This window comes from Haliotis rubra, unplaced genomic scaffold (genome assembly GCF_003918875.1).
Source record: "Haliotis rubra isolate DU_JTF1 unplaced genomic scaffold, ASM391887v1 Scf1092, whole genome shotgun sequence".
NCBI classification, from domain to species: Eukaryota; Metazoa; Mollusca; class Gastropoda; order Lepetellida; family Haliotidae; genus Haliotis; species Haliotis rubra.
This window is the reverse complement of record NW_025764995.1, coordinates 7,163-14,324: the sequence shown is the minus strand read 5'-3', so window position 1 is coordinate 14,324 and position 7,162 is coordinate 7,163.

Here is a 7,162-nt window from a genome sequence, read left to right as displayed (position 1 = left end):
GTTGTTTTTAGCGAACTACGATTTTAGTGTTCTGTAGATTGCCAGGAGTGAGAATCACTATGGGTATTTTGTCAGAAGAATTTCAGTTTGAGGGCGTATTAGTTTCTTGTAGTAGGTAGACCCAAATACTGTTGATAAATCAAAGATGGTTCGAATCATCTCTGTCACAAGATTGATAATTTCTTGAAACGAAGTTGAAAACATGACGTTGTTATTGTTTATGTTTGCATAAGCTTACGCTTGAAGACACGTGATGTGATTTTGTGTGTAAGCAGAGACAACTGCCACATTTTCATGCGGTATCCATGATCCATTGTAACTGTCGGCATTATCAATGTAAGTTTCACAATGGAATATTATGACCTGACTTTCAGCTTTCCTTTAACTAACCTGATATAAGTGATTTGCTGACTGTGCAAAACAGCGTTAAATTGACACAGTCACTCACTCAGGTAAAGCATAACAATATTCAGCATAGGTCTGGGTGTATAATGTTTTGAGACTACGATTGAATGTATATTTATCGCATGTATATTGAACCCTTGAGACACCAAGCGGCATTTATTGTAACACTATGATTTCTTATGGAATGTCTTTTATTTTGGCCTGCCTACCTAACAAGGATACATACCTACCAAGGATCAAATATACCGTACGACCAGTATCCGATAAGTATGTGGTAGGAAATTAAATGTATTAGTTTTTCCACAACTTCACAATCAGAACTTGGACCATTGCCCGTTTTGCATGTAAATTTCAAATACACATGCCAAGCATCTGCAGCATCTGGCAACTTCAGAACAACGCCAAGTCAAAGTGCAGCTACCTAATTTCCTGTAACCTGTTTGCCAAACAGCAGCAGACCACTCGAACACAATCATCCAACCACTTGTGACACGACCGCGGGAGACGACTAGAACTGAACGTGATGGTCATTACCCTCAGAGAGACCAAACATGTGTACTGGCGAGAAACACCAAATGAGCAAAGATGCTTCAGGCTCTTTCAGATGATCAGGAAGTTTCTGAGAATGTTATAGACAAATTTACCACGACTGCTGTTTCATGGTAATTTAACTCAGCGTATAAGCTGAATAAAGATGGCCAATGAGTCAAACCGGTTAAACAATGAGCCTTGGCATCTGTCAATGTCTTTTGACTTCCGTTGTTTTTTGAGTATGACCATCTGGTTTAGTTGACATGTTATGCCTGCCTTCGGGAGTAAACCGTGTTTATTATGTCTACTAATGTCTTGTCTGGGACAGGCTCAGCTCACGGAAGGGACCATTGGTGCATGTCTGGTTGTAAAAATAAGACTTCTTTTATGATTGTTCAGAGACTGGTTTCGTCCCAGGTGGTAGAGCTTAATCTGTCATGCATGTAGCATAGTCATTTGGGGCTTGTTAGTAACATTGAACCTCGTGCTGTTTCACGGCTCAGTTGTGTCCCTGTAGTATCGACTGTGTAGATTATACATGTAGCATAGTCATCTGTGACCTGTACGGTTGACGTGTTATAGATATGTTCACATTTATATCGGCGAACGATGCGACAGTAACCAAGGAGACACGGTCCTTTGGGAAGTAACCAATATAGTGCAAATTGTGCACCAAAAATATAGCGAAACACATACTTGACAAAAATACGCTTATGAGAATTGTCAACACACTGCATATCAATGTATTGATGTGGACGCTCTAAAAACTATGACCATCTGGCGATGCTATTAATCTGAAGTCTTAAAGCATTGACTCGTCTGGAAGGAGTTTTCGTAGGAGGATCCCTCTTCGTAGCTCTGAGAAGCACAGCAAGAAAATCACTGACTTGTTTCAATTAAGCGTATCTTCACGTTTTGTCATCTCAGCAAAAAAATTCCAGCTTGACTTTGAAATGTTGTTATCCGACTACAGTAAATCAAGGGTCACTTCTTACATGGTAATTCATAAAAACCTGTTAGGAAAGCTGTTATTACCTCGACATCAATTATTACATCCCACACTGACATTGAATTTGGCATAATCTTAAATATAATTCGTGTTTGCCTGTATGTATGTACTACTTGATAGACGAGGACAAGGTTTTAACTGGTACATGTAAAAGCTGACACGTCAGGATAAAACTCACTCACCCACTCACAGAGTAGGATGCAAACAAGTCAATAGGTTTCTCAATGTTCCTTTAAAATGTATTACATTTTATTTAAGGACTGCCCTTCACGACAAATACATACTAGTCTTCTGCAGGTTGAGAACGTAAATGTATCATTTTCATTCACAAACATCAAAACCCAAACCTGGACAATTTCCAATCTCCTGATTCCTGACAAACATGCCCTGCATCCGTAGCTCTGCTGCCAACCACAGAACAATACCAGGTTAAAGTGCAGCTCCCCTAATTTCCTGTAACCTGTTTGCCAAACAGCAGCCGACCACGCGAAGATAATCATCCCACCACTTGTGCCATCACAGACACGAGCGCAGAATACGTCTGGAACTAATCGTGATTGCCATTACCTTCAGACAGACCAAGCATGTGTACTGGCGAGAAACAACAAACAGGGCAAGCATGCTTCAGGCTCTTTCGGATGATCAGGAAGTGTCTGAGAATGAAATAGACGAATTTACCATGACTTCTGTTTCATGGTAATTTAACTCAGCCTGTAAACCGCAATTAAGACTGGAATGAGTCTGGACGGGTAAAACAATGAAATGACCACTTCAATATGTACAGCATGCTTTGTCCAAGATATCTTTTGAGTATGATCACCGTGTCTTGTTTAGTTAAAAAAATTGTGTCTGGCTTCTGGAGTAGACGGTGTCTTAGACAACTAATCTCTTGGCTGGGACAGGTTCATCTAACAAAAGTTTCGCTGGACATGTTTGGTTGTAACAATGAAACTGATTTCGTGGGTATTTGTATCGTTGAGAGGCTTATTTCTTCCCAAGTACGATAGGTTGAAAGGTAATGCTTGGGTATATTTAATGTTTGCACGGTGAGACTTGTGCTGATTTATGTCTCTTGTACTGTGTAGATTATGAATGTGTGATTTGTGGTTTGTGTGGTTGTAATAATCAGACCTGTTTTTCAATACTGTATAATGGTTCATTTTTCTCGTGTTACTTAGGGGGCGGTGGGGTAGCCTAGTGGTTAAAGCGTTGGTTCGTCACGCCGAAGACCCGGGTTCGAATCCCCACATGGGTACAATGTGTGAAGCCCATTTCTGGTGTCCCCCGCCGTGATGTTGCTTGAATATTGCTAAAAGCGGCGTAAAACCAAACTCAGTCAGTCAGTCGTGTTACTTAGCTTTTGTAGATTGTCCATGCCCCTGGTGTGTGCCCTTTAACAAATTTGTCGTTATAGTAATGTCTTGCTGCTTTCAGTTCCTTAGTAGACAGGGACGGTGAAGTTGACAAGTGGTAAAGGCATTAGGCTAACACGTTCAGATCCAGTTCTGACTCTCCCCATGAGCTAGCCCATGCGACTTACTTATGGTTGCAGTTTACTTTAGATTGGCTTAACACTCCATTCACTCGGTGATCTGTAGTGTAGTAAAACTGTGTAGACGATGCCTGTAGTAAAGACATTCCTCACCTGTCTGGTTGTAATGATTAGATTTCTTTCTTGGCCGTTGAAAGCTTCGCTCGTGCTCCATTTATTAATGATCTGGTTGTTTTGGATCAGCTTATAATGGGTTTACTAGTTCATGTGACTATCGAATTACGCAAAACAATCTTCCCAGTTGCAACCCTCCTAATAATGTCTTTTAACATAAAACTGGTTTTCTACATACTGTTAACCATAAAACATGTTCCAAATACAGACAAAAAGGTACTTCCCTATTCATTGTATTCTCGTCTAAACGTCCTTCGTGCGGACTTTAAAACAAAGATATAACAAAATAAAGATATATCTGTCCTTACACTTTTAAAAGTTTTAAGCCATGTAGTATTATAACGGTAATGCTATTTTTGAGGGCATTATCACTTCCAGGTCTTCCATTAACTGCCTGACGAAGGAGGGCAGTTGAAAAAGACTGACGGCTTCTGCAAATGATAATGCCCTCAAAAATAGCATTACCGTTATTATTGCTAAAATACATGGAATTTGTGTTGAAAAGAAAAAGGAAACAATGAAGGAATTTGACTGTAAGTTTACCCAAATCAACTTCTGACCGGGTTGACTGCCCGAATGCAATTACGTCATCGAACAATTCAAGTGACGTCACAACAGAAAGTGACGATATTCGACCTTGGCCGTTGACGAGACCATAGCCTGGAACATGTCAAACTATGTCAGTGTTCGGTTTTGGTCCATCAACAGTCTTAATAGTGCAATTGTTAAGGTTAGCACCAACAAGAAAGCCAATATTACCGCTATTTAAAGCGGGAATTCGGGTTGCTTTGACTTGTTTGACCCAGAATATCTGCCAGTCGCAAGCCAATTTATGTCGAATGAACCATAAGCCCACGCACCCACTATGACGTCACTTGACCACAGAACTGATAGTTGCCCGTCGTTAAGGTTGAGCGGTCCAATATCATTTGCAGCGGACCGCAAATTTCTGATAATGGGAGATCCGTTTCATGATAATTTCATGTATTTTAGCTAAAATGATAAAACAACTTTTGAGACAGAGCCCAATTAAGCCCTTTGAAATCTTCGTGAAAAGTGCATGTTCGATTCTACCTTAAAAACTGTGAAATAAAGACAGTAAGTAGCCATTGTTCCTACTATGGTGATCTACCTTCAGTTGCTGGCGATCTGTAGCCCACTTTTACAATGTGTTGTTGTTTATTTTATTTTATTTAATATAGTACTTCTACTGTTCATCGAAGACAGATGTCTTGTTCTAAATATATGTAGTATATATATTCAGCTTCTCGTCACGATATGGCTATAATATTGCCGATACTACGTATGCCCGAGAACTATGTAATAGCTATTTAAAGCACTGGAGCTATCACTGGCGTCATACACATCTGTCTGCCTTCGTCAAGACTGACCTTGCTCGTCTATATTCAACATTTGTCATTGTAAACAACCTTCATTCAGTAAATATGCTCTAACTGTAAATGTCAAGACTCTGGTGAGATGATATGTTATATTTGTGACCCAATATTTCAGATTTGTGACTCAATTGCATTGTACTCGAAATCTGTATTGTCATTCGTTGTAGTTTGCTCATTGTTTGTTCAATATATTATTGAATATTTTAGACTTGTCTGTGTTCTATTTTGCTGGTTCAAAGGGGACTCTTAAACCTTTGGTCACAGCAATTTATTAACCGTAAGATAAATATGTGTGGTATACAGTTGTATATTCTGTAACTGTAAGTTCTTTTCCGAAATTGCAAACTGTCATGCAAATCCTTGTAGGTAATGGAAAAATCAATATTGTATTTAATCCTTCTGTGAATATACAGAAACATTCTGCCTTGATTGTATTAAGAATTATGGTTAACCTTTTAGGTAGATTGGGAGATGAGCCGAGTGGACCCGAAATGTATGGAGCTAGTTCCATGTGATCTGGTCTGAGTGGGTTGTGTCTAGACCTGTGGACATACAGCAAGGCTCAACGTTTCTTGCTACATCACATGCTAATCAACTAATAATTACAAAGTGCGTTTTCTATCCTATTTTGGCTGATGTGATACATTTCGATAATTGCAGACATGTCTTCCTGTCCGGAACTCATTTCTCAAAGTCTTAGCATACTCCAGTTGGACAAGTGAGAATGATTATGAATGGTAGTTGTTAAATGATCAGCAGCACGTTGGGAGCCGATCAAATCTATCGAGTTGCCAGGCTCAGGCCGGCTGCTTGTATGTCATCGTGCCTCTCCGGTCTGAGGACAAACTAATTATGAACATGTAAATGCGCAGTTTACACAAATATTAATATTGAGGTATATTTTCTGCTACAGACTGTACATTGATGACCCTGATAAACTGCAAACATAATCATACCCGAGTTCACTGGAATGCGTATCAATTCACAGTTGTTAGTCGTAGTAAGTGCATTCCACGCTCACAAATCAGGGCATTGTTTTTAGTTTCGTTGCATCAGTATTCAACCACGTGACGCGAAATGTTGTGAGTCAGTGCGTGAAGTTTCTTTATCATAAAAATTGTGTCCATCAACAAGTTTTGAGCCTAAATATTTCTGATATGTGCATGATGAAAATAAGTGTATGATATTGAAGAATGGTTCATATCATTCACAGAAACGTAATATTGACATGCACATGTCGTTAGTTTCTGATCACGTGACATCTAATCACATCTACCCCTATTGAAACAACAGGAATGGATAAGCTTGAATACAGAGCAGTCATAAACTCGTACTGCTGTCAGTTGCTCTTCAGTGTGCTTCGCCGGGTGGCCCTCGAGGACTAACAACTTTACCGCAGTTTACTGCCTGGCTAAAGAATGTCTACACCTGTGTTTGATGGAGAGTGAGGATGAAACTATTTTCGAATAGTAATATATCGACAATATCCTTTTGATGGTAATATATTTCATACGAGTTTCAAGTGTACACTATTTTTCTATTTTCTTTTTTTTTACGTTGACATGTTTTGCATGAAACCTCATTTGAACGGTCTATTTAAGTCCAGAGTGTCTGTAATAAATCCTGTTAACCATCCGTTCTGTGAAGAAAAGCAAATGCAGTATTACGGTAATGTTATTATTATTTTTTTATCTTTTAATAAATCATTCTTTTTGGCATTCGACCAAAACTGAATGAATTGAAAGTATTTAATTTTAGCCTCTTTCACGAGTTTGTTTGATATACAATTGCCAGCAATTTACATGGCCTTCAGGAAAATCAGAGATGAGAATGTTTCTTATTAAAAAACCTGACATTAATGGAATCAATACATGCCAAACACAGATGAGCTACAGAGCCCCCTGGCTGTACATTTTTGGTTCGGTGATATTTATACTGCTTACTACAACAAGTACATCGACTGGTGAGTGAGTGAGTCGGTCAGTCTGGAAATGAGTCTGTCAGAGAGTCAGTGAGTGTGGTAAGTGATTGAGTATGGTTTTACGCTGCTTTAAGCTATTTTCCAGGTCTTCAGCATGACCAGCGGGCACTTTAACCATTAGGCTACCCCACCGCTCCAAGTGTTGTAAGTGGAAGGATTTAAGTGTTGGAAGG